This window comes from Eurosta solidaginis, chromosome 4, assembly GCF_040869045.1.
Source record: "Eurosta solidaginis isolate ZX-2024a chromosome 4, ASM4086904v1, whole genome shotgun sequence".
Classification (NCBI taxonomy): Eukaryota; Metazoa; Arthropoda; class Insecta; order Diptera; family Tephritidae; genus Eurosta; species Eurosta solidaginis.
In genome coordinates this window covers 263,439,190-263,451,253 of record NC_090322.1, presented here as the reverse complement: position 1 = coordinate 263,451,253, position 12,064 = coordinate 263,439,190, and the positions used below count along the sequence as shown (strand labels likewise).

At 36.5% G+C, this 12,064-nt stretch overlaps 1 long non-coding RNA gene across 1 annotated transcript in view; it reads left to right on the top strand.

The window, feature by feature from the left end:
* LOC137249479 (uncharacterized) overlaps positions 1-7,151 on the top strand; it is a 30,769-nt gene extending 23,618 nt beyond the window's left edge. The window contains exon 3 of the long non-coding RNA XR_010952393.1: positions 6,924-7,151. This is a non-coding gene — a long non-coding RNA (uncharacterized lncRNA). The remainder of the gene's footprint in view (positions 1-6,923) is intronic.
* Positions 7,152-12,064: the final 4,913 nt, after the last annotated feature.

Genomic DNA, 12,064 nt, shown 5'->3' with positions numbered 1-12,064 from the left:
CATCAACTTTCATTCGCATAACATAGCCTAGCCAGCTTATACTTTTAAGTAATCGATCAGCGATTTAACAGACGAACAAGGCACTTAGCCTTTGTGAATGTTTTTTTCAAACATGCGCCACTTATATAAATTCACAATGGTCAAGACAATAAGTACAATTTACATACAATGCGAAAAAGTCCTTCAAATTATGGCATATTTTTCTACGCATATTTGCTCAAATCTTTGATTTCTGATTTTAGCTTTGCAAAATTATAATAGCATTTGCTATGAATATACATACGAAATATGTATGTGCATACATACAAGCGTAAACGTACATACATATGCATATCATAAGTGCCCGTAGCATCTTTTATAGTCGACATAATTATGCCTTAAGTTCTTTCCATACACACTCGAGATTGTTTGCTTATTTGCTCGTAAACGTGTTTATCTTTTCATATGCTTATGTATGTATGTTTGTTGTTGCTTCTTGTTTTCCATATCATAATTATGATAGTTTATGTGCTTTACGTATTAGTTGGTATTAAGCTTGTAAAAGAAACTAATTTACTTAAGTAATTGGAATGGTTGCGTGCTCTGCGTAATAAAAATTTTGTGCAAATTAATACAAGGCAAATTATATTTTATATTCAACGGCTAGGCAGTTTTTGTAGAAATACTTTTAATTCTGGTTATAATCTTACATTATAATATTGCTGCAGCATTCTTTCAGATTAGGTTAGTCTGATGTGCTCAGTCAATAATGATCTCACTCACATATGGTGAATGAGCTACCTTCAACACCTTATAACTGGAAGCACAGTAAAGATTCAGGCTGTTCCCTCAGCGTAGTTTTTCTTAGGCTTGTCGGCGGACTTTTAACACTTCTTAGTATTGAATCCTTATCTGTGTACAAACAAACCACAGCAGAGATGAGTGCGATACTTTGACTGGCCTGCATCTTACTCCAGTCTGTTCCTTTTCAGCTCGTTAACTTAATAGGAAACCCGTAACACACATGCGACTAGCGACAATTGCTTTATAGGTATTTGTGAGCGTTTATTTGTCTTTCCATCAAGTGCTGTCAGATAAGGACTTTAGTTGCGCCACTGTACATTGAGTGCAATTGCGGTTGCATATAATATTGAACGGAATCGGTAGCGTAATGCCATCGACGTTGATGTCATCGATATTGATGGTCCTTTTCCGGATATAGATTCGTTCGCTTTAATCAAAAGCACGTCCATTTCGGAAAAGATTTAACGTGACCACATTGAACCTGCTGGACCATTCCGCTCATTCGCATCTTACAAAGTCGCATCAACAAAAGTTCTACTGATTCTCAGAAACTTTTAAGTGCTTTGATAGGTTGTCTTGCATATACAGTAGCGAACACCAAAAATGCAGTGGACATTTTAATCAAATTTCTTCGTTTTCAAAAAAAAAAAAAAAATTGAGATTGCGAGAAAATTTTACAAAAATTTTGTATTTTTCGTTAATTCATAAATCAAACTTTGACGTTTTTACTTTCGATAATTTTGTAACTAAAACGACTCAAGCCAATTTTAAAAATATATTCGAAAAAAATCCAATTCGGACTTTCCGATAATTCATATATCAAATTCATCCGTTTTGATTTTTAATAATTTAAGTTAAATGATGAACGAATTTTGTAACTAAAACTACTTAAACCAATCTCAAACACATTTTCGAAAAAAATTTTAATTTTGTGAAAATTTGACGAAAATTTTCGAATCTCTATTTAGAGTTTTCTGAATTTTTTCTGCTCAATCGCATCCACACCCATGACAAACCTTCTGTTGTTGTTGCTGTGTTATGAACCCCTTGACGTTAACACCTTCTTCCTCAATTGGAAGCGCCCTTCTACTACCCACAACTATGGCGTGTGCACTGGCTTAATCCCGGAACTTCAGCAGCGTGAGTTCCCAAACACAGCTGTGAGTAAAGCACACCCTCGTCAACAAGGTAAACAAGATAAATTATTCTTGCACACATTATTACAATCCTCAAACTTACACCTTCACTGGCACTTTCCCTCATCTCTTAATCCACCCCCAGGTAACACCTTACCTTCGCAGCGGAATGAATATTGGACGGCTGCCCTATGCCCTCCCTTCCATGGCTTTAAGCTGGTGATGAAGGCCCATTAGTTACCACACACATTTCCTCAGAAATCAGACCATCACTCTCCAAATTAAATTGCCATAGTTAATTTTATTCAATACAATTCACATTTGTACTTATTGTGTTAGTTGCTTACACTTAGGTATTTAAGAATACATTAACATGTTTTTATCTTTCTATATCTATGATTCAATATTCATTTATAACACCTATTAACTTAAGTAGTAAGCGCTATATTTATGTCAAGTATGACTAACTATTTTGTTTGGGGGTAAGCTAAATGGAACTACTGACCTACCTCAATATGTGTACATTAGGCAGGGTCGATTTGTGGGGAGGCAAAAAAATCGCCCATTGCTCTGTGAAAATCATATTCTAGGGATCAAAATAAGAAACTTTGCCGAAGGAACCATACCTCTAAAACGAATTCTGATGTCCCCCAATTTGGGTCGAACTTTTGGGTAGGGGCAAATTTTGAAAAATCCCACTTTGAAATGCCTATGTTTTTATACTCAGTTGAGCAGAGCTCACAGAGTATATTAAGTTTGATTGGATAACGGTTGGTTGTACAGGTATAAAGGAATCGAGATAGATATAGACTTCCATATATCAAAATCATCAGGATCGAAAAAAAATTTGATTGAGCCATGTCCGTCCGTCCGTCCGTCCGTCCGTCCGACCCTTAACACGATAACTTGAGTAAATTTTGAGGTATCTTGATGAAATTTGGTATGTAGGTTCCTGAGCACTCATCACAGATCGCTATTCAAAATGAACGATATCGGACTATAACCACGCCCACTTTTTCGATATCGAAAATTTCGAAAAACCGAAAAAGTGCGATAATTCATTACCAAAGACAGATAAAGCGATGAAACTAGGTAGATGGGTTGAACTTGTGACGCAAAATATAAAATTAGTAAAATTTTGGACAATGGGCGTGGCACCGCCCACTTTTAAAATAAGGTAATTTAAAATTTTGCAAGCTGTAATTTGGCAGTCGTTGAAGATATCATGATGAAATTTGGCAGGAACGTTACTCCTATTACTCTATATACGCTTAATAAAAATTAGCAAAATCGGAGAAGGACCACGCCCACTTTTAAAAAAATGTTTTTTTAAAGTAAAATTTTAACAAAAAACTTAATATCTTTACAGTATATAAGTAAATTATGTCAACATTCAACTCAAGTAATGATATGGTGCAACAAAATACAAAAATAAAAGAAATTTTCAAAATGGGCGTGACTCCGCCCTTTTTCATTTAATTTGTCTAGGATACTTTTTATGCTATAAGTCGAACAAAAATTTACCAATTATTTTGAAATTTGGTAGGGGCAAAGATTTTATGACGATAACTGTTTTCTGTGAAAATGGACGAAATAGTTTGAAGCCACGCCCAGTTGTTATACACTGTCGTCCGTCTGTCCTTCCGCATGGCCCTCAACACGATAACTTGAGCAAAAATCGACATATCTTTACTGAACTTAGTTCACGTACTTATCTGAACTCACTTTATCTTGGTATAAAAAATGAACGAAATCCGACTATGAACACGCCTACTTTTTCGGTATCGAAAATTACGAAAAATGAAAAAAATGCCATAATTCTATACCAACTACTAAAAAAGGGATGAAACATGGTAATTGAATTGGTTTATTGACGCGAAATATAACTATACAATAAACTTTGTAAAATGGTTGTGACACCTACGCGTCCACCTATAGAACTAAGGCCCACTCCCTTTTAAAATACTCATTAACACTTTTCGTTTGATACCCATATTGTACAAACGCTTTCTAGAGTCACCCCTGGTCCACCTTTGTGGCGATATCTCGAAAAGGCGTCCACCTATAGAACTAAGCCCACGCCGTTTTAAAATACTCATTAACACCCTTCATTAAAACCCATATCGTACAAACAAATTCGATTCTAGAGTCAGCCCTGGTCCATTTTTATGGCAATATCCCTAAATCGCGTCCACCCCTAGAACTATGGCCTACTCTCTCTTAAAATACTCTTCAATACCTTCCATTTGATGCACATGTCATACAAACACATTCCAGGGTTTCCCTCGATTCATTTTCCTACATGGTTATTTTCCCTTATGTTGTCACCATAGCTCTCAACTGAGTATGTAATATTCGGTTACATCCGAACTTAACCTTCTTTACTTGTTTCTTTTTGGAGTTTATTTTTCTCTTTAGAAATTTATTTAGTCAGAACATATGTAAATAAAAAAATGAATTTAACTTAGTAATAGAAAAGAAATTAAAAAAAATTATTAGAAATTAGCATTTTTACAACCCCGTTTTAAAACCAAGGCATCACTGTGATGCATTTGCATGTCGTAAACATAGTTGTGTGGGTTTTTTATTCAACCGTTTTAAAAAATGAAGGTATCACTGTGACACAATTGCAGATCGTAAAATTGCTTGTGTTGTTTTTTTTAAGCCACCACAAGACACAGCAGGTAGAATTGAAATTACCATTTCATTCTTATTACCTAGTCTCGTAGACCGTATATAACGCAACAGTTTTTGTGAATGCATTAAGTCGTTGTGAAGAACTCAAAGTGTGAAGTGCTAATTTCAGATAAAAAAATATTTCAAAAAAAAAAAAAAAATAAGTGAAGTGACCATTCCAAATCAAAAAGTTTACAATGAATCCACCATCCTCTACACCGCAAGATGAAGCAACTACATCAACAGCTATCGAAAACCCAATGAGTCATATACCCAAGCATGATGTTACTGTTTTTGGTGTGTCTACTGATTTAACTGATCTTAATTTACCAACCCATCTGGATATCTTGAGATATTATTTTTACTTAAGTGATTGTGCTAAAATAGAACAAAAAAAGTTTTCCCATAAATCATTCACTATTCAAGTACAAGATAAGTTGATTGGAATTTGGGAGAAACTTGGTATGGAAATAATAATGTTGTTTGATGATAGCAAAGAAAAGCGCGACTGTTCCATCAAGAAAATTCTGCGCTATCGAACCGATGTTGACGAGCCAATGGAACTTAGAGTTTATAAAAAACCAGATATAAACTTTAATTGCACAAGTTATACGGAAATGATCAATTTGAATGATATAAATATCGTATTTGAACCACCATTCACGCGAAGCATTCCGTACGATACATTGAAAGAATATTTAAATCAAGATGATCCACCGTTTAATGATCCAAAAATTCCATCACACATACAAGGAACGGAACGACATGTTCAATTGCTAGCTAGCGTTTCCAAACGGATTATATCGGAAAATGTAGAGGCTGTTATGGCGACGACATTAGAGAGCCGTGCGAAATTGCCCAGACTTGAAAGTAAAAAAGACTTCAAACAATAATTTTTTTTAGTTTCTTTTCTATAACTCACTTAAATTAATTTTTTCATTTACATATGTTCTGACTAAATAAATTTCTTAAGAGAAAAAATAGATATTATTATAAATAAATAATAAATATTATTATAAATAAATAAATAAAAATAAAGAAAAAACATAGCCATTTAGCTGATTTTTTCATGTAAAGTGCAAAACCGGTGATTTTTTTAAATGTTTGTATGGTGAACCCCCAGGGGGTTCCAGGGGGTTCCAGGGGGTGTGCCACTGGCATCGGTGGGTCGGGCCTCCAAAGTTAGTGGGGGTCGGTCATACATTTGGACTCGACTCGAGCATTCTAAATGGGTCAAAGTGGGATTTTTCTAAATTTGCCCCTACCCAAAAGTTCGACCCAAATTGGGGGACATCAGAATTCGTTTTAGAGGTATGGTTCCTTCGGCAAAGTTTCTTATTTTGATCCCTAGAATACGATTTTCACAGAGCAATGAGCGATTTTTAAATCGACCCGCCTTAGTGTACATACATAGTTTTTACATGGTTTCTTCGTTTAGTTGCGGTTGCCCAAATAAGAAAACCTTATATATTAATGGATAGTGAAATGCATGTATATTCTTACAATGATGTAGAACTAAAAGAAGAGGGATTTAATTTCTAATTCTGCCTCCAAATATATGGCAGGGTGATCTTCTCAAAAGACAGAACAATAGAAACCGAGGTGCAACAAGTGAAAGCTGAGTAATGGGTTGTATACTCGTACATATGCATATATACATATATATACATACCCAACAGATATTTCTGTTACTTGTTCTGGGAAGTAACTTTAAGTAAGTTTATAAAATAAGCGAAGTCTAAACGCTTTCGAACCTAAATACCTTTTGGTTTTCTTCAATACTCTTTTTGTAAGCTTAATAACTATTTTTGTAAATCTATGAAAAACTTACTTTTACTTTATTTTGCTTGTTAGGTATAGGCATACATATGTTCATGCATATATTTGAAAAGAAAAAGATCAAACCTCAGCCTTAGTAAATCTTCCAACAACACTTAACTATGCAAAAAAAAAGAAAGTAAATTATCATTCAAACGGAACTTAAATTTTATGTCAGCGATGCCGTGTCCAACGCAGCGTAGAAGGCCTCCCCCGCATCCGTAGTATTGGCGTTGATCTGCATTATATGGTATTTCTTTCAAATAAAATTTTTAGTGTCAACCCCTAGTCAGTGCTTGTAGGTACGAATTGGTTTGATTACTAAACCATATGGAAAAGTGCTGATATAAATTCAAGCGTGCAAATATCAGCTTATGTGTATGTATCAAATGTGGTCATTGAGGGAAGTCTAGCTCCTAGTCATTTTTATTTATAATTACTTCACAATTTTTGCCTGTCTCCTACATTTCTGATTTACATTTCTCACATTTATGCATAATTTATTTTCAGGTTATGTTGAATCTTCATTTGAACGAGTCACAATACAATATGTATTAGTCGCCTTATATTATTAGAATCCTATCGGGGATTTCTACTTTTCACTTATAATGATCGAATCTTTGTCGGTATTAAATTATTGCATTTGGATTACATCGAAATATTCAGGCTAGACGACTCATATTTTTTTGGAATCCTACTGGGACTTCTACTTTGTACTTATAATGGCCGATATTTACGAATTACATACGAATATTTGGATTCGGCGCTTTATATTAAAAAGATAATGGTTCTTAAATTTTGAATGGAATGTTTATGGAATGTAATACATATGTTTTCGTTTGTTTTAATTGGAAGTGTAGTATAGTAGATCCATTCGCATTAGCTACCTTTAGGGTTTATAGAATATTGGTCGAAGTACAACTTGCGCAATGTGGTTGTATATGGATCCTTGAATGATTGTGCAATTTATGTGATTTTGAATGCGGACTCACGTTAGCAGCACACTCACGAGAGAAATAATCGTGCCAAGACTGAATGCGAGCACCAAATAAAAGCAAATGTTTGAGTAAAAGCAGCTGTGCCATGGGATCGGGCCGAAATAATTAGATGAAGATGCAATTTGTTAATTTCCACGTGCAATTTCGATTGCGGCAATATGGTGAGGCAATTCAACTGACTAGATTCCAATTTTTCGTGCAAAGGCTACCTTCATCCTGTTCAGCAGCTCCAGACCGAAAAGAAAGAAGAAGCCGGAAAAAAACCCGCCAACCAAGCTATCTTCTGTCAGATCCCAAAAACTATCTCTCTCTAATCAGCTGGTTGACTGTTATGGTGAGTTTGTGATTGTGAGTCTTCTAAAGGTGTTCAATAAGTATTGAACCAAACAGGGGTACGCAAGTAAGCAAGGAAAATGTTTATATTCCTTGTGAGTTTGTAAGGAAATTGGACAGTGTGCAAAACACACTGTACAGCTGTTGTAGCGATAAGGACACTCCCCGAAGGCTTTTGCGAGTGTTATCGATGTTGATGGTCCTCTGCCGGATGTATATCCGGTACGTTCCGGTAACAAGCACCATAAAGATACTACCCCGACCATCTCGGGAACGATTTGGTATGACCTCATGCAACTTTCTAGGCCATACCGCACTCCCACCCCTAGATCCGTCAGGAATTCGGGGTCGCCAGAGCCTCGGCTGTTAATGAAATAGGATTCGCAGCGAATAGGCGAGGTTGACAATTAGGTTGGAGAACCTATATATGGTGCTGGCAACCCCTTTAGAGGGTTGCGTTGCACAACCCCTTGAATCAGTGTGGTATTTTAGTCGCCCCTTACGACATGCATACCTACCGCGGGTATATTTTAAGCCCCTAACAAAAGAGCACTTCAGAGCGGTGGGGGAGAAAGTTACCAAAGTTAATGGAGCACTTATGCGAATAATGCCTAACATTGGTGGTCCGAGCGAAGCTACACGTTACAGTAACCAGCTCAATAATACTATACGCAGCACCAGTGTGGTATGGATTTAAACGGACCCATCAAAAATATGTATTAGCAGCGTACCGACTTGCTTCTTTAAGAATAGCAAGTGCTTATCGGACGGTGTCCGACGACGCGATCCTAGTTCTAACCCGCAAAATCTCAGTGGACTTACTGGCAAGCGAAATGACCGATCTGTATAACACTAATATCGAGCGACCATCTGAAGAAGCCAAGAAAAGAGCAAGGACACAAACAATAGCTAAGTGGCAAGAACGGTGAGAGGTCTCGAGTAAAGGGCGTTGGACCTTCACGCTAATTTTGAACGTAGCTCAATGAAATGAGCGGAAGCACGGCGATTTGAACTACAATCTCACGCAGATATGAGTAGACATGGCAGTTTCAAAGAGTATTTATGGAAGCGTAGGATAGAGATCCTCATTGTCCAATGTGTACCACGGAGCACAGTGTTTCGACTATAAGGCGGCAGGTGGAAAGAAGTCATAGTGACAGATAAAAGCGAAAATGTGTTTTTGTTAGAGGGCAACTACTAAAAGTCGTGTGCGCAAAATTTCGGGTAATTAGCTGCCACCAATGTTCGACAAACGGTGCATTTGTGTGGAAATTTGTTAAATCCGGGTGATATTGATTAATCGGTTTAAGTGCGTTTAGCGGTAATAAGTTTAATACAAACCGTAATTTTTTAAACGATATCTATTCAGTACAAGTCATGGATAATCCAGGTAAAATATTTATAGTTAATTTTGGATTTTGGTGTTTTTTTTCTTAAAAAAACAACAAGGAATTGTAAATTTTTGAGATTAGTAGCAAAAAAAAAAAAGTGAGTACCCCTTAGTAACTCAATAGAAGTAGATTCATATTGTTGAGAATTTTAACTAGTTTCTGCTCATATAAGTCGATTGTAGTGCACGGATTTGCAAAAATGTGTAATTTAAAATTTTTTAAATTTTCGATTTTCAGTTCCATTTTATATAATTTCACGAAAAGAATTTTTCCAATTGTGGCAAAGCTACCCTAAAAATGAAAGACTTCAAAAAATATATAGTAATATACATACAAAGATTAACCTTTGTATATCCGATAATGCGAAAGATGAACTAAAAAGAAACATAAAATTATTGATGTTGAAAATTGATAAGAAGTGGAATTTCGCTAGTAAACGGATTGAGCGGCTCTCTTCTAAGTATGAGCAATGGTTGAATGGCGAGGATATAGTTTTACCACTGGAGGAACCAAATGCTCCTTCGTATGCTGCTGAAGATACTTTTAAAAAGAACAACAATTCGGTCGACCCACAAAGGATTTCCAAGACTGTGCGCAGTAAACTAAAATAAAAAGAATATAATGTATACTTAACAATTGCACTTTGGAGGAAATTTTGTTCGCTTCCGAGCACGCCCTTAGGCATGCAAGGAAAAACGATGCTGCTAGCATTATTAAAGATCTAAGCGATTACTTAGACAGTGCTAAAAATATGAAAAATGCGCCGGTAAATGCCCCAAAACAAAGGTGTCTATCTGCTGATGAAGAGATAGGCCTCTACCTTGACGCTAAATTAACTACTAATAACTATAAATTATTGAAAAATGCAGCTCTGGGTGTAGATCACGATGTCTTTCGATCGTTCTATATAGTTTAACGAAATCTAAGAAAATGTGCTTTCCACCTGATAAATGCAGTCATGTGGATGAGATTTATGCTAGTTTTACATTGCAGTCTTTGCGAGATATAACCACTAAGCGCGTCTTAGACACTTTGTCCCTTTCTGGAGCTGACAAAATCCAATCAGCAACACTTATTTGCAAATGGGGCTTAGATGGGAGTTCAGGGCATAGCATGTACAAGCAAACATTTGAAAATGCTGCTGCAACTGACGAGTACTTATTTTTAATTTGTTTCGTGCCTTTAAAGCTTGTGTTAAATGATGACCACGATACTCCAATTTGGATATATTCCAAATCCTCATCAACACGATATTGTCGTCCAATAAAATTTATTTTTCAAAAACAAACACCAGATATAGTGAAACGCGAAGCAGATAATAAAAGGGCTCAAATTAATCAATTGAGGCCAATTTATTGTAAAAATTTCCTAGTGAAACATACTCTCCTTCCAACAATGGTTGATGGAAAAATATGTAACATACTCTCACGGACGAAGGGTAACCAAAATTGTTACATTTGCAATGCCAAACCTAGTCAAATTAACATACCAGTTGCTTCTTACATTGCAAAGACTATGATTATGGGTTGTCTACACTCTATGCGCTGATAAAAACATTCGAGTGTTTATTACATATATCATATAGATTGCCCCTAAAAGTTTGGAAAATCCGAGGAGAGAACCAAAGCATTTTTAATGAAAGAAAAAGCCAAATCAAGCAAAAGTCAGAGACGATTGCAAGTTTTGAAATATTTATTTGCAGTAAATACATAAGTGAATGATAACTTATATGGAAGTATGTTGTAGTTCTGTTTTTATTAAATAAACTTCTGCTGAGCAAATCTGAGGCAAAGTATAATTATCTTTACAATAAAAACGATTTAAAAGGGTAAGAGTTGGGAAATATTTTTTTTTGAATCACCCTAATTTATATGTAGACACACACACACACTAAAATTTTTAGTATTAGAAGCATGGGGCTTCTGTATAATCCAATTTCAGTGGTTAAGTTAATATAGGAGCACAACTATAATGGTTTTGACTTTTTTCCACCTAACTCCATACAGTCGAAACACTGTGCAGAGTTAGAAAACGCAGAACACGTAATGTTCTACTGCCTCCGTTTCCACGAGGAAAGACTCGCCTTGCATGGAGTCTTTGGGGAGGAACCTACCACGAGAAATTTAGTATCACAAATGTGCAACAGGAAAGCGTGCTGGACTGCAGTGAGCAAAATGACATTTATAGTAATGACATGCCTGATGGATGCTGAGAGGGAGCGAAGAGAAATGCGCATGCAAAGCAGTGGCGACTAAATCGACACTCAGAGCAAATAGCGGGAACCTGGACGCAGGAACAACAGTAGGCTCTTAAAAAATGAGAAATACGGAACGCCACCCTGAAGTAATGCGAAAGTGGTACCGGGGTGGGCGACGGTTCCAAAACGGAGCTGTTTTTTAGTCTACGGACACACGGTTGCTGCGACGGCAGCAATTATGATGCATAGGGCATTTTTCAGCCCCCCTGCAAAAAAAAAGCCACTAACCGACTGGGGCGAGAAAAAGCTTCTCTTGCATGCTTGTTTTAATGAACGAAGTCTTCTGGCATCATTGACATCATTGAATAAGGAGCTACAAATAGTCCTATTGACCATCAAAATCTTGTGATTATATCACACTGTGTCTTCATACTTTCCTAATGCAATAATGACAATTTCGCCCGAGTACCACTGACAGTGAATCCCGTTGCCTGAAAGTAGTTGCGAGAGTTCCTTCATACAAAGCCTCACCGGAGGGGCAGTAGGACCCTATTAATAAGTGGGCATTCTTTTTTAGGCCTAGTTTGTGCCAAGCAGTTAATAAATTGTATAAGGAAAGCCGCAAAGAGCTTTCGGCCACATTGCAATAACCGGCTCACCCGTTTTCTCTCAAAAGATGGACTAACGTAGCTGCGCACCCTTTTTCCGTTGGCGTCTACTATGTCTAAGAAT